The following is a 26,725-nucleotide window of genomic DNA, read 5'->3' as shown; positions in this document are numbered from 1 at the left end:
TCAGAGCCATTGGTTCCAAGGCAGTTATATGCTGTACCAATGGACAGGATGCTAAAAAAATGCAACCACTTATGCAACTTTGAAAATAACTTTTCTGCAGACTAATATTTTTCTCTAAACCTGCATTAAAACCTTATAATCACTTTCTATCTGTGTCTGCAGTATAGAGTAACTGGCTTTATATTACTAAATCATTGCTTCCAAACTTTTGAGTGCTTATGTAGCAAATGACTCAGACAGCTGTCAGTGCAAATGGTTTTCAGCAGTGGCTGATATGCATTAGAGTCTGTTTATTGATATGTAAGAGGCAGTTTACTGTATTTTACACTGCATTTAGTGCCGACTGCTGAGTCAATAGACCTTTAATGGACACCCATCTGCTATGCATTATGCAAAACGGCTGTCATAGGCCTATAAAGTAAAGACGCGTCTACAAGCACTATCGTGACAGACAGACGTCGGGTTTTTAACTGACGACTTATATACCTTTGCTCTGCGGTGCATTAGGGGGGAAACTGAGGAAAAATTTAAAAATGAACCTAATGTGACTGCTGTGCAAGTTAACCATCCAAACCTGGCTCAAGCCTGGCAGGATTACTGGCAGGAATATTAGCACAATTCAGAATGCAGCCTCCCTTTCCCTCCCTCTCCTCTTCTTTCCCCTCCCTCCCCACTGGAGACTCTCTAAATGGGGGTGTGTAGGGGCTGGGGGCTTATGTGGGGGTCCGAGAGTGAGCGCACCGGGCGCTGGCAGGGGACTCGTAGGCTGTCAGGACATTCTAACTGACATTTTGAAGGTCATTAAAATGGAGAACATGAAACAGGGAGCACTTTTCTGTGTGACTTGGCCTTTAGCTGCTGCACAAAGGGCTGCTGTCTCATGGCAACTGCAGATGATATTATGTTCTCTACATTAAAAGTGAGCTTTTCAAATCCAGAGATTTAAGCTGTCGGAAATATCAAAAATAAAAAAAGGAGACAACAATGGCCTGGCGCACTCAGACCGGCCTGCATATTCAGAGAAATATACACACACACACTTGCACGAGCACTGGGCGTATAGCATGTTCCCTTCTCTTATCTTTCCGCTCCACACTCGCTGGCATAAATGTAATTCTAATGCAGACGGGGGCCAGGAATCAAATCCTATTGGTCTGGCCGATGGTGTGTGTGCTGCTCTACGGAATCCACAGTGCCGCAGAATTCTGCTGCATCACATGTAAAACATTTCCACCTCCTCTAAGGTCCTTTCAGTCCATGCTATCTAGGCCTGCAAGACAGGGTTCATCCAGGGCCTCCAATAATATAAAATCTTTCACGCCGCAGAAATGTCCGTGAAAGTCAAATTTGAAATGCGGACTTCTACCTGAGGCCACTGTGGCCCCATTCAACCAAGCCAGCGAAGACTATGAAGTAGAAAGCGAGCAGGAGCAGTTGTTAAAATCCTGCTTAAGCCGTGCAAAACTAGCCCCCGCCAATTCCAGAGGGATGTGCTCAAAACTTACCGTCAATAGTCAGCCCAACAGCCACAAGGAAAGCAGTATACTGTGCCATGTAAATGCACCAGGGGCTCTTCAACGCACCTTGTGGCTCGATCGATTTACAACCATTTCCAGGCCTTCAGAAACTTCCATTGATTTCCCACTTTGTTACAATTATTGGGTATTAGCCGTAGTGCCGTCAGAAGGGGACCGCGGCTTTCCGTGGGTTTCAGAGAGCCGGATGGGCCTGTGGGTGGCGTACAGGAGGCATACGGGAAATGGATGGGAGAACAGGTTCATTTTTTACACCAGGCAGCGCAACGCTGCCATTGCTCAGGATTATGGCAGCCTGACAGCCCCCTGCCTTCACCGAGAGATTGATGCTGTACAGGCTGCTGCAGTCAGAGCCAGAACACTACTGCCTTATCGGCTGGAGAACCAAGCCTTTTCTTATCTGACGGAAGACTCTCGAATAGCTTTTTGTTCAAACAAATTTCTCGCTTTGAATAATTGCAAAGCAGTCGGGGGCTAATTCTTAGCCGCTCGTAGAAGCAGTATCTCTCTGCTGTAAGAAAACCTTATTCCAAAAAGACTTTTATGTCTTGGACCATTTATACTATGATTTGATTTGTCAAGAGTGATAAACAATGAGATGGAGATGTCTGAAATTGCCAGATTGCGGAAAACGGAAAACAGAAAACTGTCCGTAGAGATTACAGGATGTACTCATTTTTTTTTCTTGATGCGATTTGTCTCGTGAACTCCCTTCTCGAGCAGAACTACTCAAGCTGTTTCAATTTCCATCTCCAAAGGCACTGTATGGGGATTATCTGTGTCCTGCAAGACGTGATTGGATTCTTTATCCCCGCGTGATGCAATGATCTCTTCATTTTACACGTTTTCAGAAGTGCCTCAGCCGACAGCAGGACAGCTGCGGCCGGCGCAGCCTGATCACCGCTGACCTACTGACAGGTTGATCAGACGCGCGGCGTGTTGTCCATCAAGCTGGGCAGGAGAGAGAGTGAGTGAGAAAGAGTGATAGAACATGAGAGAAAAAGAGGGACCGAGATAAAGCCCAGGATGCTTCGCAGACGGCAGACTCTACTCCATTCACCACTCTGTAATCTTCTACCGCTATCCCCTGCAGCCCTACAAACTGATATGGCTCTGTACCGAGGTCTGCTTCTGTTGACTACTTGTACAGTCCAGAGGGGGAAAAAAAGGACGAAAGAAAAAGATCTGCTTCCACAGCAGTGCGAGAACTTGAGTCATAGACAAAAGGTTAGTAATTCAGCCCGTGTAATGCTTTCTTCTCCTATCAGAAGAATCAATATGGTGCAATTGGGAAAAAAGCACAAGGTCAAAGCAATCAGCTCCAATCGGCGCATTCACGCCAGCCTGGAACCGAAAAGGGATAAAAAAAAAAAAAAGAAGCCATAAAGAAGTAGGCCAGAAATGCTCAACCCTAATGAGATATTTATTCAAATGCGATTGGCTCGCTTCGCACCCAATCTACTGGAATCCCAACACATGCCCGTACGGGCTCCACGTTCGTCAGGATCTAAGACGGGATGGGGCCAGGAGAGCTCTTGATTAATCGCAGTTGTCGTCTGGTGTCAGCGGTGATGCCGCTGCATTCCGCGGCATTCCCTTTTGATACCTCAGTCGCTGTCGCAGTGACTAATTGCAATTCAAAGCAGACAGGAAACTGATCACCAAAACAATTACCCTGATCGAGCCAATTGTAATGGCTGTAATCATTCGTATTTGCATTCTGATTAAATATGGACGTATGTTTTATGATAAGTTGTCATGTGGCATTTATTTATGATGGAAAACAGCGCAGATTGCATAGCAGTTAGCAGGGTAAGAATGCATGGTGGGTAAGAGAGAGAACACTGTGACTCTCTTCTTTATCAGGTACACCATGTGCGTCTACAGGATAGAAGGAACAACAGCAATTAGGCTGGGACTTAATATACCAAAAATTTTATCAGTTCTGTGCTGAGTGTTACCCTACCCAGATGACAAATGGTAGCCTGGTCAGTGGTGGTCATATGGTGGTCCCTTTCTATTGATGAATAGGAAAATGCGGGAGCAAATTAATTGTAATTATTAATAGAACAAATGTCTACAGTCAGTATTTGGATACCTACAATGTGTCCAAAGGAGTATTTGATCTCAGTGCGGGTATAGCCTCCTAACAGACCTCAACTATAAATACCAATACTCCCTACACATTCCCAAGACCATGTACGAGACCCTCTCCAACAAAGGCTCCTAAACAACCTCATCATCCAGACCACTACGACCTCCATCAAACCTAATACACAAGCCCAAAACACTCAAAAACACTCTTTGGGGGACTGACAACTGACAACCTCCACCCCACAACCCTAAAAAACCCACTCCAGACTAAGGTACACTCCACCAGGGAACAGAACTATGGTTTGAGGCCTTGGAGAACCTGGTGTTTTATACAAACCTTGCGTGCCCACCCTTTAGCCCTTAGCATTGACTTAGAACTAACCATGTCTTCTACAACTGCTAGGAACACTGTGCCGCTGGTAGAAAAGAAACTTGACAGAGACTTGCAACAATAGTGTGTTGGCAGGCATCTGTTTAGTTCTTGTTTTAGATTTGGTTCACCACACTATTTACACTATCCAATGATCACTGGCAGTTCAAAAAGAGGCTGGGCAAGGGGATTGGGATTTTTTGGCCATTCAAATTGGGCAGAAACTGGGAAACTGAAGCAGATAATGTGACAGGCAAGAGATAAAGACCAGCCAAACGATAGTAACCAGGCATATCCATGTCAGTCAGGTCAACCCCAGACCCACAAAAGCTACAGAACACCACTGACCCAGTAGCCCCATGAGGAAGCAGGCCTGGAAGCTGGGGCAGATTTTAACTCCCTTCCTCTCAGCCCTTTGCTCACAATTACTGACACCCAAATCACAGGCTGACGACTGCAAATCCTCTTAACTGATGCTTTTATGTCACATCGTATGATTTCGGCCTGACCCAGTCACTTTGTGTCACTCACAGGCTGTCTTGCCCTGACACAGAGTAAAGAGCAAAGGGAGCAAACCCACTTCCCTTCCCTTCACTGTACAGAGAGATAAGTGGATTTAATGAGAGTGAAAAAGAGCAGTGACCCTGCAGGGGCCTTCACTAGTACACTGTAGAATCATTCTTGGTCATACGTCGGACATCATGAAGAGTTGTGGCACACTGCTGAACTGTTGCCCTTTATCTGAGGTATTTCCACTCTGTTAATGAATGTCTGTGACTTTGAGCGGTCGACTACATAAATAAACTGACTTGCTACTTAAATGTAATTACATAATAATAAATAACATTTACATTTTATTCTGGGTACAAAAGTACCATTGAGGGGCCATCAATATACAAAATAAACATACAAACAATGTGAGACTCTCTCACTTTCTGAGACAAAAAAAGAAATGCAAAAATACAAATCGCAAAATGGGACTTCACTCACAACAATATCTAATCAAATACAATTCATTATATAAAAAAAACATCTAAAACATCTCTTCTACTTATGAACACAAATGTGGTATTGATTTACAATCAGCTTGTTGTAATCAGCTGCACGAGAGAAAAAAGAAAAGAATCCTTTCATATCGAATTACACCATGCTTTTATTGCTGGCGATAGAACTGTGACTTCTTCGAGTGAGAAATTACTGAAGAAAAGAGAGGAAAGGGAGGAAAATGGAAAAAGGGAGGAAGTGTAAGGAAGCGAGGGAGTGAGAGAGTGAGAGAGAGAGACTGAGAAAGAGACAGTGAGAGTGAGGGGAGATGTCTTTCAACCCAAAGTTTGTGTGAGTGATTTAATGGTCCAGAGAGCTGTGCCCAGCAGCAGATGGTGAAGCATTCGCTCTGAATCTCGTTATGCCACCGTGCTATTGTCTGTCTCTCTCTCTCTCTCTCTCTCTCTCTCACTTTCCCCTTTCTCTCTCTCTCTCTTTTTCCCCATCTCTCGCTCTGCCACCTGTCTCGCATTTCGAATGCCGCTCTGGCACCTGGGCACCCCGTTCACTGACATCATCAAAGTGAGTGAAAAGGGGAGGCGGACTTCAGCCTTCCCGCTTTGTAGACGGCCACCGTACAGACAGGGAGTCATCTGCTGCCATATGCTTCAACCCTTCCACACCACGGGTCATTAATGCCACTTTATTAATTATTTAAGTTTAATTAACCTGTCTCTGCGGCTTCTCTGGCCGCAGCCCGAGCCGAGGCTGGCAGAGAGCGCTTAGCCCTGCCAGAAGCTGGTGCTCATTAGAAATGCTAAGCATTGCGAGAGATCAGAGAGAAGGGAGACTCTAATCTTGCCCTAACAACACAACAGACCACGAGGATGTCCAACAAAACTGTTGGACACCGTCCGCGAGACCGGCAGATTGTCACGGGCTCGAGACGTTTCATCTTCTATTATTAGGAAAACACGGAGATAAAAGTTTGTGAAGTGACCTTCTCAAAAAAAAAAAAAAAAAAACGGCTCACGGGAACGTAACTTAACTCAAGGACAAGCTTGTATTATCCTGTCAGTGGATACAGCCATTAGCGCTGTATTAGTGTAATACTATACCTATTAAAGAGTTGTGTACTCCAATTATGTCAAACAAAAAGCCTGCTTAGTCCTATTAAAGGGGGCTCTGAATGGAAAACTGTGAATTCATCTTAGTATAATTACAATAAATGGTGAGAAGAGTACATGGTACTTGGAAGTGACATACTGTGAACCTCAAACATAGTTGTGTCATCCTTAAAAAAGCAAAAACGATACTATACTATAAGTAAAAAATACTACAGTCTTGGCTCATAAACAGTTTCCTAACAGTCTTGGCTCCTGTTGTGGTTCCTGTTGTTGGACAGTGTGGACAGTGAATAAGGGTCCTACCAGTGGGCCACTCACTTTTTTTTTAAGAGTAAGCCACTGCTCATTGTGGTTATTTCTGCCTTATGTCTCTCTCCTCGTTCTAAGACTATGACTGTGCCTTGATACTCCTTGATACTAGCCCCATTGGCACTACAATACACTGATTAAAATGAATATGCATGAAAAAAAAAGGCCACGGGTAAAAAAAAAGTTATAATACAAGTTATATAATAAACCTCATTTATTTTTTTCCAACTGAAAATGAAAACAAAATGTGTATTTGCGTTGTAAATAGGCTTGTTAAACAACATCTGAGAATTTTTAAGCCCAACCAAGAACATACCTAATATTTTTTAATGAATGCTTTCAATGGCAGATAGACTAGAATTCAGGCATATCCCTCACAAGATTCTTCCAGGTCCACGTCCAGGTTCCTTTCAAAGTTTCTTTCTCTTAACATGAGGAACTTTTTCCGTGCAACCTGGACCGTGGCTTTTCACTTGTGGCTTGAACTCAGATGTCTGCAAAGCTGCTTTGAGAATACACCTGCAGTGAAAAGTGCTACACAAATAAATTTGAATTGAATTGAGTTTAATTTCCACAAATTCCCACATCCCCACACACCGCTGCTGGGTGAAAAACCCTCCACATGCACTGACCTTTTGGTGGCCCTCTTCTCAAATGAATATCCACTACAACCTGCTACACAGCGCAGCCTCGTGGGTAATGTAGTCAGAAGGCGACCCTGGCAACCCTCTCCGGCTTCTTCCTCGCATCTAGCATATTCTGGAAGGCGCCGGTCCTAAATACAATTACTGTACACAGCAGAGCGGAGCGGGGAGGATCCGCAGGGACGGCCGGTAAACAAGATGCAGTCAGGGGGCGCGAGAGAACCGTTCTACTGCTACCTAATTTAATTGGCGCAGTCTCCCCGGCCGGCCCCAGGTGACCATTACGTGGAATCCGTGTAGACGATGTGGTTAAAACCGCTGGAGGCTACACAGATTCATCTTATTTCTGTTATTCTCTCCCGACGGACGGCGTTTTCCTCATTTCTATTTCTGTTTTTCTATCTCTCTTTCTCACTGTCGCAAACGACGACTACATTAGGATAGAGAAAGGTTATCTGGCATAGTGGCGAGTTCATGAATGATACAGCAGCAATAAGCAGGGAACACATGCAGGCAGACAAACAGGGCCATGCGGTTCATTCGTAAGAGTGCGGTAGGGGTGGCCAATGTGGCAAAAGACTCTGGTAATTGAATATCATTTCACATACATCATATCACACATCATGAGGTCTGGTAAGTTGCAACAAGTGCAATGCAAATAAACAAGGCAAATTAGACTGTCTTGCACCTTTAGCAAACAGTTGGAACTCAAGGGTTTATAGTTTTTTACACCTAGTTTGTTTGGTCTGGTCTGAAATAGTTAACAAGTTTATAAATTGTACATTCTCTAAACTCAACACCCATTGGTCCAAGCTGTCTAGGGAGGGACCAAGAAAGTAAATAAGGAAAGAAGATTCTACGTTTGGGACTAGTGCGCACATTTGTAAAATTTACACTCTGGATGCTTCAATAATATTCCAACACAACAAACAATGACCTCATCAAATCCAGAGGGACGGAAATGTGAGGGCCCAAGAAGAGTGCCAAGGAATAGTTACTGCGTGATCCATACATTAACCAATGCAGGTACATTTGTAATGTCCAGACATGCAAATCCAATCTTGTCACCCTTGTAAATAATAGTGTGGACAGTAATCTTGACATCTCAACACATCTTTTTTTCTTGGGCAACACTCTTTGTACTGAATCATTTGACTCTTTGACTTCTCTTCATATTCAACCTTTTAGAAGGTAGAAATGGAAGCGAAAACGAAATCCCCATGATTTCCTTCATTGTTGAAGATGCTTTGCAACTGTTTTTGAGCTTTATTAAGGCATCTTTGTTTCTCAGAAAGCTGTACTGCCAATCATTTGCTTTTGTAAAGATGGGTTGGTAGAGAAAAGGCGAGTTGGGGTATTTTCAAGCCCTAAAAGGGGTTGCAGAGACCCCTGCTCTGGAACATCATGCTTCCCAATTGGTCTCTTCAACCTGTAACCAAGGCTTTCTTCCTTGCGAAGCGATAACCCAGCTTTGCGCCTGCATGCAGGGTACGCTCAGCCATAAAGCGATTCTGATTTTGACTCGATCTGACTGCGTCTGCCATTGATTTGCGATGCAGAGGGGGGGATCAGCTGTGTGCCGCAGCCTCTCCCAGGTGACGCACACAGGCCTAGACAGAGTGACCCGGCCGTCACCTCCTGCTAGAGCCTCCACTCTCTGCTGTCCTGTTGGAGCCCACTGCGAGGCCATTCATCCAGCCATCGCAACCTATAATCATCATCTCTGGCTGGTTACAGCCTGTCTAGGTCCAGAATGTGTTTGCTTTATAGCCAAGCTTCCCCTCAGATGACACAGAGAAACACACCGGGGATCCGTTCCGCAGAGCAGCGCAATGTTTTCCTCTAAGCTCCACTTCAGCCTCCGCTCACATCCTAGGCTAAAGGCATGCAGTCTCATACAGGGACATCGCCTGCCTTGGCTTCCAGGGCTTTAGCCCCGAATTATTTTCCAGTAGCCCCGAATCGTTTTATTATTAATGAGGAGACAACTGTGTGAATGGAAAATCTCTTAACGTTAATCAGTCAGTTCAAGGATAAAGTTCCGCCTTTTAGGAGAAACAGCCAATCAGCTTGCTAGTAGGGAATAAATATATATATATATATATATAATTAACTGGGCTGAGCCCCGGATCTTTACATACCCAGGCAACTCCCCTGGTCTTGTATTTACGATATTCCAGCTACGGACGTGGGCCAGCCGGCAAGAGGAACATTAAGACAGCGTCTTGGCGGAGCACGACGCCTTACCTGCTGTTTGTGCCGTTCGGCTCAGCTCTACTGCCTGGGTGTTTACAAGGCGGTTTTCACTTTGCGCCGCAGCGTCCAATTGTCTAGGGAGGGCAGATCTCACTATAATAAACCCCACTGGGCCCTGGGCCAGCAGAGCTGAATTCCCAATCTGGCAATAAGGACAACCTATCAGGAGCATCTGTCGTCTTCCTTGCTATTCAGCATCCTGACTTAAACCCGTCAGAGACGTGTCTATACTCTCATACTCTCATACTCAGGGACGTGTCTATTCTCTCATACTCAGAGACGTGTCTATACTCTCATACTCTCATACTCAGACACGTGTCTATACTCTCATACTCAGAGACGAGTCTATACTCTCATACTCTCATACTCAGAGACATGTCTATTCTCTCATACTCTCATACTCAGAGACGTGTCTATACTCTCATACTCTCATACTCAGAGATGTGTCTATACTCTCATACTCTCATACTCAGGGACGTGTCTATTCTCTCATACTCTCATACTCAGACATGTGTCTATACTCTCATACTCAGAGACGTGTCTATACTCTCATACTCTCATACTCAGATACGTGTCTATACTCTCATACTCTCATACTCAGATACGTGTCTATTCTCTAATACTGTCATACTCAGAGACGTGTCTATACTCTCATACTCAGATACGTGTCTATACTCTCATACTCAGAGACTTATCGAGGCATGTGAATGAGATAATTAAGACGTGGCCACGATTAATTAAGACGTGGGAATGAGGTAACTAAGTTGTGGTCACGACTTATTAAGACATGGGATTGAGATGATTAAGGCACAGGGAAGACTTATTGTGACATAGTAACGAGATAATTAAGTCTTGAGAACAAGATAATTAACCTGTGAGGATGACTTATTAAGACCAGTAAACAAGATAATTAAGAGGATGGGGACAACTTATTAAAATGTGGCAATGAGACAATTAAGGTTTGGGGACGACTTATTGAGACATGGGAACGAAGTAATTAAGTCATGGGAATAAGATAATTAAGTCATGAGGAGGACTTATTAAGATGTGGGAACAATACACAGTAATTAATGTGTAAGGACAACATACTAAGCTGTGGGGGGTGACTTATTAGGCTTGTGAATGAGATAATTAAGTCATGGGGATGACTTATTAAGGCATGGGAAGGAGATAAAGAAGGCACAGGGACGATTCATTAAGGCGTGAATACGAGATAAAGAAGGGGCAGGGACGACTTATTAAGGCGTGAAAACAAGATTATTAAGGTGTGGTCACAACTTAATAAGATAATTAAGTCATGAGGAGGACTTATTAGGATGTGGGAACAATACACAGTAATTAATGTGTAAGGACAACATAATAAGCTGTGGGGGGTGAATTATTTAGGCTTGTGAATGAGATAATTAAGTCATGGGGACGACTTATTAAGGCATGGGAAGGAGATAAAGAAGGCACAGGGACGATTTATTAAGGCGTGAATATGAGATAAAGACGGCGCAGGGACGACTTATTAAGTCATGGAAATAAGATTATTAAGGTGTGGTCACAACTTAATAAGATTTTAAAAGGGATTGATATCACCTTTTGGAGTGAAGTGGGAAGAGAGCGCCATCTACCAACCCGGAGAGAACGCGGCTAATTGTGCTCATTCGGGGCTCCGGCAGCTGACGGCAAGCTGCATGACCGGGATTCGAACCAGCGATCTCCCAATCATAGTAACAGTGCTTCAGAACTCATCTATTCTGAAAGCAGATTTTCATGATTATAGAAGTGTGAGCACAGGTTGTGCCCTGTGCCTCCATTTAGAGCTTTATTTAGGGACATAGGAGACTGGTTTAATCCAGATGAGCACAGTGAAGGCTGTGTGTGTGTGTGTGTGTAGTGTGTGTGTGTAGTGTGTGTGAGAAAAAGCACTATGTGCAGTGACTTCAAGAATCAGCTAAGCATTCATTGGTAGCCATTACTGATATTTATTGACCGCTGTCTGCCTTGACCTTTGACATTAACTGCAGGTTTCGAGCGTCCACACTACCGTAGCTTCCTAAATCACCCAAACACACACACACACACACACACACACACATACAGCCCTCCTCCCACTTTTCCACTAAAAACGTATCCTATGTAATGTTACTGTTTGTTTTAGCTTGTTTTAGCTATTAAAGACACTGGTTTTATTGTTGACAACGTAAAAAAATAGTTATGATGGGACTAGATATAATATGAAAAATATTCCAAAAAAAATATGTTTTGTGTTGTTTTTTTGGCATCATGTTTAATGTGTGTAAAAGCCTTTTCTCAAATGTGAATTCAGTTTCTTTCAGTTTGCTTGTTTTTACATGACTATGATTATGATACAGATGCTTCTGGACAGGATTAGAAAAAATGTAAAACATTCTTACCTGCAGAGTTGAGATGATGATCAGGTCAGATTTAAAAAAACAAAATGGGAAAAATGAGAAAAGAGAAAGAAAAAAAGACAGAGGTTAGAGCTCATTTTACACTAAATCAAACTCTGAATTTGCATTAAAACATAAAAAAATCTCTCCCCATCAACAAAGAGCACAATCTCCCCCCATTCTACAAATCTCCCCCGGTCAACAAATAACGCCACAATCTTTCCCCATCAACAAATAGCATCGCAATATACCCCTTTTCTACAAAAAAGCACCGCAATCTCCACCTGTCAACAAAAAGCGCCGCGATCTCTACTCATTAATAAATAGCGCCACAATCTCCCCCTGTCAACAAATAGCACCGCAATCTCCCCCTGTCAACAAAAAACGCAGCAACCTCTACTCATTAATAAATAGCGCCACAATCTCCCCCTGTCAACAAATAGCACCGCAATCTCCCCCTGTCAACAAAAAACGCAGCAACCTCTACTCATTAATAAATAGCGCTGCAAACTCTCCTCATTAATAAATAGTGCCGCAATCTCTGCCCATTAACAAATAGCATCACAATCTCCCCTTGTCAACAAATAGCGCCGCGATCTCTACGCATTAATAAATAGCGCTGCAAACTCTCCTCATTAATAAATAGTGCCGTGATCTCTCCTCATTAATAAATAGTGCCACAATCTCCCCCTGTCAACAAATAGCGCCACAATCTCGCCCCATTAATAAACAGCGCCGTAATCTCCCCCTGTCAACAAATAGCACCGCAATCTCCCCCTGTCAACAAAAAACGCCGCAACCTCTACTCATTAATAAATAGCGTCGCAATATCTCCCCATTAATAAATAGTGCCGCAATCTCTCCCCATTAACAAATAGCATCACAATCTCCCCTTGTCAACAAATAGAGCCGCAATCTCTACTCATTAATAAATAGTGCTGCAAACTCTCCTCATTAATAAATAGTGCCGTGATCTCTCCTCATTAATAAATAGCGCCACAATCTCTCCTCTATTAATAAATAGTGCTGCAATCTCCCCCTGTCAACAAATAGTGCCGCGATCTCTCCTCATTATTAAATAGCGCCGTAATCCCCCCCTGTCAACAAATAGCACCGCAGTCTCCCCATCAACAAAAAACGCCGCAACCTCTACTCATTAATAAATAGCGTTGCAATATCTCCCCTTTAATAAATAGTGCTGCAATCTCTCCTCATTAAAATAGTGACGCAATCTCTCCCTATTAACAAATAGTATCACAATCTCCCCTTGTCAACAAATAGCGCCGCGATCTCTGCTCATTATTAAATAGCGCCACAAACTCTCCCATTAATATATAGTGTTGCAATATCTCCCCATAAACAAAGAGCGTCGCAATCTCCCCCCTTTCTACAAATAGCGCCGCAATCTATCCCCATTAACAAATAGTACACCCCCCCACAAACTGATCAACCCCAACCAACAACTACACCCACATTATCAAACACACAGAAATTTGTTTTGGCAGGGTGGGCTGTCAATTGGATTTCTTCTGGGCAAACATAAACCAGCAATAATTTGCCCCTCCCATAAACAAACCTATAATTAGTGCTGGGCTGTGAAGACCAAGAAAAAAAAACATAAAGCTTCAGGTAAACAATGTCTCATTTAAGGTGGCGCAAAAAAGTCCAATAAAAAGCTGACAAATAAGAATCCAACCTAATCTATATTTCTTTATGTCGCTGCTTTTCCCAGTACCGCAGGTTACCTAACACAGCTGCTGTTTGTGGATGGTAAAAGCCAACACACACCTCTTTCCATGTGAATGAAGTCTTCCACTATCTTCTGTGCACTGCCAGCCCCGCGGCATTGTTGAGCATCTCAACATGCTTGGAGGGAAAATGGCAAACACTCTATTCTGCTGCACAGCCGGCCAGCTGGCTAACACTTCACACTGGAGAGAGCCGAACCCTGCCATGCTTCTATTCTAAATAAGAGCACAGCCAACTGTGGCTACCGAAGACCCCTGTTTAGGGACGCTGCTTAGAACAGCTGAGGCTAAAACCTGAAAACCAGCTAGAAGACATATCTTGGACTCATTATTTTGGGTAACGTCCAGCTGATTATCTAGCTCTCATCAACAGGGTTAGCTGTGGGATCAGGGGGTGGATGGAGGGTTGGCTAACTGATGATGGGTGGGCTAAGAATAGTTTTATTAAGGTTAATTTCTATTAGGGTAGACCAACTGTGGATTGGAAGAGGTTTGGTTGCGGATGGGAAGATGGTGGGCAGTGGGTGGGAAGATGGTGGGCAGTGGGTGGGTTAAGGGTGGGAAGATGGTGGGCAGTGGGTGGGTTAAGGGTGGGAAGATGGTGGGCAGTGGGTGGGTTAAGGGTGGGAAGATGGTGGGCAGTGCGTGGGTTAAGGGTGGGAAGATGGTGGGCAGTGGGTGGGTTAAGGGTGGGAAGATGGTGGGCAGTGGGTGGGTTAAGGTTGGGAAGATGGTGGGCAGTGGGTGGGTTAAGGGTGGGAAGATGGTGGGCAGTGGGTGGGTTAAGGGTGGGAAGATGGTGGGCATTGGGTGGGTTAAGGGTGGGAAGATGGTGGGCATTGGGTGGGTTAAGGGTGGGAAGATGGTGGGCATTGGGTGGGTTAAGGGTGGGAAGATGGTGGGCATTGGGTGGGTTAAGGGTGGGAAAATGGTGGGCATTGGGTGGGTTAAGGGTGGGAAGATGGTGGGCAGTGGGTGGGTTAAGGGTGGGAAGATGGTGGGCAGTGGGTGGGTTAAGGGTGGGAAGATGGTGGGCAGTGGGTGGGTTACGGGTGGGAAGATGGTGGGCATTGGGTGGGTTAAGGGTGGGAATATGGTGGGCATTGGGTGGGTTAAGGGTGGGAAGATGGTGGGCAGTGGGTGGGTTAAGGGTGGGAAGATGGTGGGCAGTGGGTGGGTTAAGGGTGGGAAGATGGTGGGCAGTGGGTGGGTTAAGGGTGGGAAGATGGTGGGCAGTGGGTGGGTTAAGGGTGGGAAGATGGTGGGCAGTGGGTGGGTTACGGGTGGGAAGATGGTGGGCAGTGGGTGGGTTAAGGGATAAGGGTGGGATGAAAGTGGAAATAGGGTGGGCTAAAGGTTTGAAAGAGGGTGGGCAGCAACTGTCTGAGGCCAGGCAACAACTCTGAACAGCAAGAACAGTGAGGGTGGGCTTACTGAGAGTAGGCTGAGGATAGCTGAGCAAAGCATGGCTGGATTAAGGGTGGGCTGTGGTTAATCTACGTAGGGTTGGGCTGAGAACAGACTGGTTGAGGGTAGAAAGAGAGGGTGAGGGCAGCAGGTGGGCAGCAGGTGGGCTGGCTGAGAGTAGGTAGACTGAGGTGTGGTGAGGATAACTGGGCTAAGGCTGGGTAAGTGTGGTTAAAGGTGGACTATGGGCTTATGATATCTCATGATATTATTTTAGAACCAAAACGCCTACCCCTACTTCTCAGATTTATTCTTTTTTATACAACAATGTAGTCTAGCTACCTTAAAACGGTTGTCTTCTAAACAAAACAAAACAAAACAAAACATTTAGGCCCATTTTCTAGTCCAAATATGAATAATTTTCAATTGTTTGAACAATTACCATAATGTTATTATTACTCTATTTGCGGTTGTGTTTATGAATCTCAAATTCCCAAAGATCTAAACTTACTTTATTAAAGCTGTGCATCATTTCCAGCCTCCGCTGATGCAACCTCCCATAAACGATGTCTACGACAGTGTGATAATGGATAGTATGTGTTACAGATTTATGGGAGAAGGAAGCATATGAGCCTGTGTTTGTGTGTATGAGAGAGAGAGAGAGAGAGAGAGAGAGAGAGAGAGAGAGAAGGGTGTGGTTTGGAGGTGGTGATGTGGAAGCCTTTGATTTCATTCCAGAGAGTGAGTGAGCGAGAGAGAGAGAGACATAGGGATAGACAGAGAGAGAGAGAGAGAGAGCGGCAGGTTGAAAAACAGACAGCGAGAGAGTGAGAGAGCCATAAATACAAAACACAGACCATCCATCATCACTAATCTGTTACTTTGTGCACAGATATCTGTGCAGACATCTAGCAGAAATGTGAAAGTGTGTGTGTGTGTGTGTTGGTATATATGGATGTGTGTGTGTCTACACGCAGCTTTGCACTAACAGCTTGTGGATCTGAAAGTGAAAAGGTCAGGCAGACTGTGTGGGAGCCATCCGCAGAATAAGAGCATTTTGTAGAAAGTGCTGCAGAACGGCTGTTTCCAGCTTCCAGTCTGTCAGATATTCGACAATAACTGAGGAACCTGAGCCAAAATGAAGAAGCTTTCATGTAGGACATGTTGTGTGAGTGTGTGTGTGTGTGTGTGTGTGTGCATGTGCTTAAACAGAGATATTAGGACAGGGCACGGTGTACAGGGCCTGGAGATCTGGCATTAATGTCGCCTACGCTGCCAAAGATACGCCGCTAGATTCCTAGACGGCCAGCAGCAGCTAGAGGCTGTGAGTGCAGAGTGCAGAGCATCACCCTGAAACACACACACATGGCCAAGGGCTCTATCACGAAGCACATACCCCTGAGATAAAGCAAAGAGAGAGAGAGAGAGAGAGAGAGAGAGCAGGATGGATATAGTAGATCCACTTGTAAAGTCACCGTACCTAAGTGCTTTACTGTTGAAAAAAAAAAAAACATGGACTGTTTCCTGACGTAACCCCTTGAGACCCTGCGCCCCATATGGGGACATTTACATTACATTTCTGCTTTTCTGTGCTATGACCTCATATGGAGATGCCGCCCATACCATCTACTCATCACATGACAGCTGATGGAAAACAAGATGACAAGAATCCCAGTCAAAATTTTCTACAGCCAGTCCAGACAGAAACATGAGCCAGGTAAAATATATATATTATATGTTTAAACCTAGTTTAGTTACTTACTGTAGAAAGGTAAAAATTTAGTTTATAGACAAATCTGGTCCTTCTGATCCCAAATGGCAAAAAAAATGGGTAACACTTTATAATAACTTTCATTAATATTTCATTAATATAAATATGAACTGTTTATCAATTGCAGCTCATGTTGCCAATGTGTTTATTAGAATTTACAAATGTGATAGTAACTTTTTAGTTTCTTAAAATGTGAAAAATAACAGTTATTAATCATCAGTTTATGGCATATTAATGAAAGTTATTATACAGTGTTACCAAATTTTGTAAATTAAATTAACTACTATCACAACATGAGGACACTACCTGTGCAAAAACCAGTAGTGGTCCTACTAATCCCAAATAACTAGGAGAAATTAAAAATAAAAAGTCAAGGTCTCAGGAGGTTAACTCCTTAACAGGCAAGTAAGTAAGTAATACAACAAAACCCTTGCATTTTTTACATTCTAAAAACATTAAGGGCTTTGGAGACTCATACAGGACCCTTAGAGAAGCTGCGTGTCCACTCTCCACTTAATCATTTTAGATCAGTAACAGGAATCAAATTCTTAAATTTGAAAATAGACATTAAAAATAGACAACTGCAACGAAATGCAGGTTAGAAAGGTTAGAAACAGCCGAGGTGTCTGAACTCTCACCATTTTTGAAATTAGCCAGATTAACACAATTGAATCTAGTTAGATTCAAATAACAATTTCAAAATCATAGTGAACTGTATTGGCAAGAATATTGTTGTTAACTAACTGCAGATTGTAACTTTGGAAAAACGTGCAGAAAAACACTCCTGGGAGCCATCAATTTCCATAAAAAGCTGGTCATATTACTCTAATATTATCATGTAACTTCACATGGTTCTAGCCTGACTTTCTATTCATAGTTCATTATTTTTTGTGCTTAAATGACTGATTGCTCTTGAATCACTCAGTAAGAAGCAGTTCTTTGACACCATCTTTCCTCCACTGTGACAAAAGGACAGTTCAAAACAGGTCAGAAAAGGTATCAGGTACCAAAATGGTTTCCAAAGGTAGAACATGTAATTATGGCTTAAAAGATCCTTTATGTAAACCTTTTAGGCTCCGAATGCATACAAAGGCAGGATGCAAACAAAGAAACTGAGTCAAACCTGGCATTTTAAGAGAAGGAGGATTCTTCCCTCTGCTGTTTAGCTACTGAACTCTTAATGTTACCCTTTCAAAAGGAATTTTAAAAAAATGCATTGACTCGCTCTAACTGTACCGCTTTCAGTTGAGCCAGTTATTCTAGTTATTATTAATTACATGTAATAAAAGGAGGAAATGGCCAATCATTTCTACAATTGGGCAGCGAATTCAGGAACCCTTTCAGCAGCTAATGTCATTTCCTGAAAGCTTGCTTGCTGATTGATCGCCCACTGGGAACGAACAGCTCACAATACACATTGTTAGGCTTCCAAATTACACCTACTTGCAATGAACTCTCTTGCGCTTATGAGATACTGTAGGTGTCACGTGGTTTGCTTGGAAGGATCCCATCACTGCTTGAGACCAGTGGATCATTTGTGGGTCATACTACCTGCCAAGGGGACAACCTTCTCCAGTTGGCACACTGGCTGATCACCTACTGGGAACGACCATCCCACAATGTGCATTTTGAGCCCTCAGATTGCACCTGTTGGCTATGCACTCCCTTGCACTTCTGGTGTAGGTGTCACATGGTTTGCTTGGACGTATCCCATTACTGCTTTAGACCAGGGGACCATTTGTGGGACAATCATACCAAAGTGGCATCTCCATTGATCTTAGTCTAAAGCATTTACCAGCAGTCTGATTACCCACTGGGAGCAAAGAGCTCAACATACACCTTTTTTGCACTTATGATATAAGTGTCACATGGTTTGCTTGGATGATACCATCACTGAGAATCATTTGTGGGACACACATGCCGAGGTGACTTCTTCACTGCTCTAAATCTTAAGTTTTCCCTTAGTCCACTTTTGCCCACTTTATAGGTTTAGCATCCACAGAGATCAGGGGTCTGGCCCATGTTTTCTCCTGGACTAAGGCTTCAAAATCCCCAGGTCTGCCTGAGGCTTCCTGAGACCCCTGTTCTGTATATGACCCTGTGAGTCTCCAGTCCTGACCAAGGCCTCTAAGCACTCTATCCTGTCTACAGCCTCAGGGTGTTCTGTCTTACCAAAGATACTTACTCAAATCATCTGACTTGTCTATGTCCCCCTGGACTAGCCCAGCTCAAGGCACCACCCAGGCACCAAGAGAGCATTCAGTGCCTCAGGGCCTTCAGAGCCTTTCTCTCAAGGACAAGCCCAGTGCTTTGGAGAGTATGACTGAAGCGACTTGATCTGCTGAAGATCTTTTTCCTGCTCCAAATAAGTCTCTACACCTAAGATAGAGTGGTGGTCCCAAATGGCCCACACTCTGGGACTAACCACATGTTCTTTTGTTCAAACTGGCCACATCACTGTCACTGCCCTACCTGCTCCCCTCGTAAGAGCCCAGTCATTCACAGACTCTTGACGACTCTTTCCTTTTGTATTTGTATTATTTAAGTTGTAGCATCTTCTTGTAGCAACTTGAAAATTGGGCTTGTTTGTAATATAGACATGATCAAACTACACCCGTACTGCACACTTGTACAGTTAAACTGCACATGTCATGGAAGTTACCGTTCGAATCATGAAGATACTTGTCCTTTTGCACCTCCACCTATTGAAATGCTTATCTGTAGCTCTGCACAATTAGAGAATCATCAGTCAAGCTCAATCCAACATGACATCCGTCTATTCTCCTATCCTCCACAGCTATGAACAGGGTGGAGAGAAAGGAGCAGCTTGCTTCCAGCAACTCAGCAAGCAGTCATGCATCCAAAGCTGCTCCTTTCAACAGCATGGGCACTCGCTGCCTCTTTCATCTCTGCTTTCCCCATCATTTCCATTGGCATGGCCATCAGGCCAAGCTGGCAGTGCCAACGTTGGGGCGGCACAGGGGCTTGGGATTTGGCCGGCACCACATTTCTCATCAAGATCCGCAATGCTTCAGCAAGAGGGCAAGGCTAAACTGCCCATTTCCCGCCGCGAGCTGGCGCCAGGGCCAACGCAAAGGGTCTCTGCCGAGTGGAACCGCCGCCAAATGGGGTCCACTAGTGTCCAGATTCAGAGAAAGAGAATGAGGGGCAGGAAAACGAGAGGGGGAAAGACAGAGCACTTGCTTCTGGATAGTAGTTTGGAGTCATGGGGTAGGGGATGGAGAGGTGACTTTTGGGTGTGGAGATCCATCATCAGCGCTGACTAAGCAAATGTGCTGAAAGTATTGTACTGTACTTTATGAAGCAACCTTCCGGGGGCAGACTAATGAATACAATGTGGTTTTGAATCCCTTGTCTCAGATACCTATTTACTTTTTAACTCATGTATATCTACTGACAGTGATTCAGATTAAAATTAGGCTTGGAAGGAGGTAATTTACTGATTGGTGTGGAATATGACAGACCATATGCAGTAGACATAGTCACTTTTTTCCCCTTCACATTGCAGGACCAATCCACAATTCAGGAACAAAAGCAATTAAGTAAATAAATGGAATCTTAACGGCATTTTAGGTCCCAGTAAGAATGGACATCCTTGGGTTTCCCAACATGGTGAGATCAGCATCCATGACTAAGGTGCCATTGAGCATAGCATATAACCCCCGATATCTCTCCAGGTAATGACTCTTCAGTCATTGAAAATGCGGTCAGCCATTGCCTACAGGTTAGAAGAAGGCTTGGGACCAGTAGATCACTGGTATGCGACAGGAATGAAACTCCATATCTTAAGTGAGTCTTTAGTGAAGGAACACATAACTCATGGTGGTTCAAGAACCAGCAACCAGATCTAAGGTACCCTTGAGCAAGGCACATAACCTCCAATTGCTCTCCAGGCACTGACTCTCTAGTCATTAAAAATTGGGTCAGCTGTTGCCTACAGGTTAGAAGAAGGCTTAGGACTGGAAGGTTACTGGGTTGAACCCTTGGACCATCATCCATGACTGAGATGCCCTTGAGCAAGGCACATAACTCCCAAGTGCCTCTTCAGGCTGTGAGGGTTACATAAATGGGGGCAGTCATGGTCTAAATGTTAGAAGCAGATTTCAAGAACTGGAAGGTCATTGACTTGATCACAAAGACCAGCATCCACTGCTTAGGTGCTCTTAATCTAAGAAGAAATCAACTGGCAGGAATGAAACTTGGTAGGTAGTTGTGGAAGACTGTCTCCATATCTTCAGTGAGTAAAGTACCACTTTTGTCTTGGAGGAGATGACCAACAAATCTGTTTGTGGAGGCACTGTGGTCAGCGCCAGGATCAATGGTTTCCAACAAGACAATGCTCATCCATATACTGCTGTCATCTCAAGAGCTCTTCTTGAGGACACATATACTATGCCATAGCCAGGTGCATTACCAGACTTACCCATCACTGACTGACAATAACCAGGACTTTCTTTGGGGTTAAATTAGGTAAAGGTATTGGAGTTACTGCTGTCAGTTTGGTTAGAGGTTTGTTGCCTCATGCCACACTCTTTTTTTCTGTGGTTCAGTCTCTACTGCTGCCTACCTACTGTTGCTGCTGTGTGCTGGTGCTGTGCCTCAGCTCCCTTCACATTCAAATGTGGATTTTTGTGGCACTGTTCCGCTCTGTCGTTTTTTTTTCTATGCTGCTGCAACCCACTCTCCTTCCCCCTGATTGAGTAAACTACTCAAGGATAGAAAAATGTGGAAGCAGCAGAATGCAGCTTGCTCTGTAACAGACTCCACTCATTAGACAGACTTTTAGCTTTAGCTTTAGCTTGGTATGCATTTAAGGCTACTTTCCAAGAACCTAAAAGGCATGGTCAGCAAAAAGTGGTCAGCTAATTGACATGCTCCTTCTGTTACTTCAAATGGTAGTCAATCTGCCAAAACACATTAGCTCCTTTGTTTTGCACTGCAGCCATGAGGTGAGGCTAATGTTGCTAGCAAACAAAGAAATTAGCTCTGTGTTGGAAGATCATACATCCTCTTGGAAAAGTTCTCTTTTTGAGATCTGAAAAACGCAAAATTGTGTAAAAATGAGTTATATGATTTCACGTTAGTTTTACATCAACATTTTCTTATACAGCTTCTTCTGAAGCCCTGCCTTCTTTTTCATCTTGACTGGAGAGTACCTAAATGTACATGTGACTTCATGCAACCATTGACATGGCAATTGATTGCTGCTAACCAATGCACATCTTGGTAGTCACCTGGAATGGCTTTCAGTTAACAGCTGTGCTGAACTTGTCAGTTAATCACTTGAATTTCTTGCCTCTAAATGTGTTTGAGAGCATCACTAAAGATGTGAAGAGGTAGAGTTACAGGTATACAGTGAATTGCGCTATTTGAGTAATGTTCTAATCCATATTATGGCAAGAAATATTCAACTAAGTAAAATAAATTTGAAAGTATCCTCAGGTGCAGTCGCAAAGACCATCACATTTGTAATGTTATGATGAAACTGGCTCTCATCAGGACCACCCCAGGAAACAAAGAGCAAGAGTTACTTCTGTTAGACAGAATAAGTTCATCAGCAACTATTAAATTATATTACTTTTTTTATGTATCCTTTTATTAACACAGAACAAGAATGTAATAATATGGAGGTTTTGCACATTATTGAGGAGGCCCTTGACAGCTAGTTGCCTGCTCTTCCTATAGCAGCTCAGCCCTGGCCTTACACAGTAAAGGATGATGCTATGGAAAGCTCCGCTGCGGCTTTGTGTGCACTGCAGCTTAATAGAGCCACTCGATACAAAGCAGCAAATTGCTGTATGCTTGCTTACCATTCTTCCATCCAAGCTATTCCTATTCTTCTTATTGAATATTGCAGCATAAGAGATCGATATTTCAAACCACTGCGCAAAAGACTTTACTGATTTATATAGTGTAGCATCATGTGACTGCAGTAAACAGCATTCACCAAACGTTTTAAACAATTTCAAACTATTTCACAGGCCATTTACGAACTAAAAACAAAGCGAGGATCTGAGGAGAGTCAGAAGGAATGATTCGTAAAAGCTTAAATGGATGCTGAAAAGACGGAATTATGGATTTTTGAATGGATTTTTACTGCTGGGTGACAAAGCAACGTTTACACGTCTTACAGTAGTTGGGCAGGATGTGAGCAACTGCTGCAGAGGTCCGGTTACACAAGTGCCATACAAATCAAATGACCCTTCCTCCTGAATCATAATATGATTCATTAAATGTCATCGGGCATGTTCAGCACAGCTCCACAAGGAACAGCGGAGGGTAAACTAGCAATTGTTCTTATTAACAACGATTCATTCCGTATCCATCGAGTTAATACATTTCTCAAGACTGATTGGGAAATTATTCCAATTCATATCATTAACAATAGCTGCCGCTACGTTACCTTGGGCAATCGCAAGGCACTCCAAACCCCGAGCAAACAAACACGGCTAGCCTTGCACTCGGCGAGCCGTAAACCGACACGTTCTGTAATTATAACCCCCGAACGATTCGTCGTGGCCTAATTCAATTTCCAACGGTAATACATTTATTAAAGTTTTCCTGGAAGAAAGCCGGAGCCTAAATGAGCGCGCCCGCCACACGCATTAATTCTGATAAATATGAGAGATGCCTCCTTAACTGCCACCATTTCCAAATTATCCATCAAAATGTCTTGTTTTGCCAACCAAAACAAAACAATCATTCATGTCAAAGGGGAAGACTGATGTTGTTTTGTTATCGGAGCAAAAAATGCATTTCGCCAAAGCCAAATCGCAGAACAGGCCGGCGTAATTGCTTTCTTTCCCTCTGTCACCTATTCATTTGCAGCGCAAATTTAATGGCTTTTGTGCACAAACAGTACAAATGGAGGAATTACAAGAGAATCAGGGGAAAAAAAGTCATGGTGCAACAAACAAACAAATAAACAAACTAACTAACTAACTAGCTAATAAAAAGTGATGATTGGGAAGGTGAATCTCTTTAACAGGGATATCATGATCCCAAATGTTAGAGCCAGATAATGGTCAGATAAGTCACCTGTAGTGATAATTTAGAAAAGTTTAAATATTAGGGGCGCCGAGTCGTCCAGCGGTCTAAAGTGCTGCCACTATGATCGGGAGATTGCTGGTTCAAATCCCGGTTATGCAGCTTGCCATCAGCAGCGGGAGCCCTAAGAGAGAGCATAATTTATCTTGCACTCTTTGGGTGGGTAGGAGGCGCTTTTTCCCCTTATTACTACAGCGATGTCAGTTTTGGCTGACCTCACATGTGTCGGAGGAGGAATGTGCTAAAAGTTTCAAATATGGTGACAGTCATTAAAAGTAAATATTTCGATATTTTCAATATTCAGAGCGATTACGAGGACGCAACTGACGTATTCTCAGAGGCATTTGGTTATTTGCACACAGAATTCTTTGCACACATACAGATGCCTTGTGCTGACTGACATCATGATGAGAGAAGATCACTATCTAACAACCCAGAGAGAGCAAGGTCAATTTGCTCTCTCTGCGCTCTGACAGCTGATTGCAAGAAGCATGACCAGGATTCGAACCAGCGATGTCCTGATCATAGCGGCAGCATTTTAGACCTCTGGACCACTTGGCGCAAACTCTCAGGCCATTATCTCACTTATCAGTGATGGTTCTAGTAGTTTGGTTTCTTTTAAGTTAAGATAAACAGGTACCAGTAGGTTTCAGAACTGCTTGGTAGTTCTGTCAGGAGACCCCAATGCTATGTCATCTTACCTTGACCAGTCACCAGTTTTCATCTGTCTTTAAAAGACTTCTAATCACCCCTGCTTTCCTTTTTTCAGAATTGACCAATTAACGTTTCCACTATGTCCTCCCCAATGCCCAGGTTGGTCCAGGTTGGTGCCGTCAACTTGCCTGGAGGTCTGGCTATGCAAGGAGCAGGATATGCAAGGCTCCAGATGCAACAAGATCTGGGCTGATGACAGGCCTATGCCAATGACTTTTGATGAATTATCAAAGACCTTTACATTACATTACATTACATTACATTACATTTGGCAGACGCTTACAAAAGTAATAGAAGTTAAAGGTAAAAACATCTTTAGATAGGGCCTAAAGGAGGTCAAAGGGAAATAATGGGATAAAGGAGTGAAGGAGGGGAAGAAGGAAATGAGGTTAGAAGTAGTTAGTGTTTTAAAGGTGTTAGGAGAGTAAGTGCTCTTTGAAGAGCTCTGTCTTCAGGAGTTTCTTAAAGATAGTGAGAGATTCTCCCGGTACTACATAAAAAGATTTATTTTGTATCCTCCCCTCTGGAATCTCCTGGTAGAACCGAGGTTTCATGCGACGTATCTGTTCTAATGACTTCTCTCCTCTTTCCCATCAAAAGATTATAAGCGACTGAATACAGTCAAATCAAGAAGGCCGACTTTACTCTTGACTCTGTTTAGAACACACCCGAGTGCTGCTCGCTTATGCAAACTTTTACAAGCTGACGGCGAAATAAGTTCCACATGATGAAGTGTGCTGTTTTTAATTACACTGACTAAAGAAGTACTTTTCTATTACAGGCTTTTTAATCTCTCGCCGCTATTGGCGCAGCATGGTTGGACTAGCTTGCATTCAGAGGATATTACATTTGGGTTGGTGTCTCGAAGAAGACAAGGCGCATTAGTGGCAATCAAAACAACATTTCCACGGGCTGCTAGAGGCACTACTTCAAACCCACCTTGTTCAGAAGATTAATCCACAGCTGTTACGTGAGAGCAATCATGGCAAATTAGACAAACACAGACCAAGACGCTTCATCTCCAAACAGGCCACTCCAGAGTGCCTGATTTTACAGAGTGACTCTCGTGCTTGTCATCTTTAATACCTTTATTTTTTTTTTTTGTTATTTTGTTCTTTTGCTCTATTGCATTATCTTTTATTACTGTTATTTGTGTTTCTGACTCACAGCTGAAGAGGAAAAATACGAGAAATCTGCTGCTGTGCTCGAAGCGCCCGTTAGCTGGAGAGGCCTGTTAGCCTCTTGCACGGAATTTGTGTTCCAGACGTGCAACGTCACCATAATTTAGCTTTGCAGACAGAAATCTCCACTCAAACACAACAGCCCGTGATTCATGGCGTTTCGGCAGCGAGAGCAGCTCCTCCAGCCGGATGAAGAGGCCGGATAATGTATTGCAGAAGAGGCAGAACGGATTACTGATGCAACTGATCCAAATGCTAAAAAATATCTTTTCCGCTCTTCTGTCTGTCAGCTGTCTTCACAGATCTGTCTCGAATGGAACTGTGACCGGGATGAGGCGTTCCCAACTCTACTCAAAAATGTTCTTACGGATTGCTGTTGTTTAGTCACTCCCACCCCCCCAAAAAAACCTGCTGACTACCCTCAAAGCCTTTTTGGGTTTGGGTTTTGAGTCTTGGTTCCTTCCAAGGTTTCTTCCTCTTAAAGGGAGTTTTTCCTTGCCACCATGTGGCCACCATTGTTGTGGTGCTGCTCATAAGGACCTGTTTTTCTCTGTAAAGCTGCTTTGTGACAATTTTGGTTGTAAAAAGCGCTATATAAATAAAACTTAATTGAAAGACTTTGGTAACTGGGGGGAAAAAAACTGGGCAAAAATGGTGGAAAACTGTGAAGAAAGAAGCTTCCAGAGGAGAATCTGTAATATATTTTTTTTAAATGTTAGTTTAGCACCACAAAGTCACCATGTAACTTTTACACATGTTGTCACCTGCGTTCACACTAGCAGGTGAAACAGCTACAAGCTACCAACCAATTCCTATGGAAGTACAACTGCAATTTGTAGCCACCGTTTAGTGACTAATCGAGAGACAAATCGAGATCAGATTTTCTGTACTTGATACGATACGGCAACAATCTTAGCTATTTGGACAAGTCAATTCTATGGACCAATCGCTGACACAGAGATCTGAGGTCCCCAGATTCTTCTCTACACTCTAAGAAATATAAGTACAGATTTGTACTTAAAAGAGTACAAAGCTTGTCGCTGGGGCTGTACCTTATATTGAGGCACAAAAAAGTACCTTTCAGTGAAAGTCCTTTTTTGTACCCATGGTTTTTGTGC

General features: G+C 43.5%; 1 protein-coding gene across 5 annotated transcripts in view; it reads right to left on the bottom strand.

The window, feature by feature from the left end:
- cadm2a (cell adhesion molecule 2a) overlaps nt 1-26,725 on the bottom strand; it is a 592,466-nt gene that overhangs the window by 220,567 nt on the left and 345,174 nt on the right. The gene's annotated exons all lie outside the window — the stretch shown is intronic.

This window comes from Astyanax mexicanus, chromosome 20 (genome assembly GCF_023375975.1).
Source record: "Astyanax mexicanus isolate ESR-SI-001 chromosome 20, AstMex3_surface, whole genome shotgun sequence".
Classification (NCBI taxonomy): domain Eukaryota; kingdom Metazoa; phylum Chordata; class Actinopteri; order Characiformes; family Acestrorhamphidae; genus Astyanax; species Astyanax mexicanus.
The sequence above is the reverse complement of the archived record's forward strand: the minus strand, read 5'-3'. Positions and strand labels throughout refer to the sequence as shown.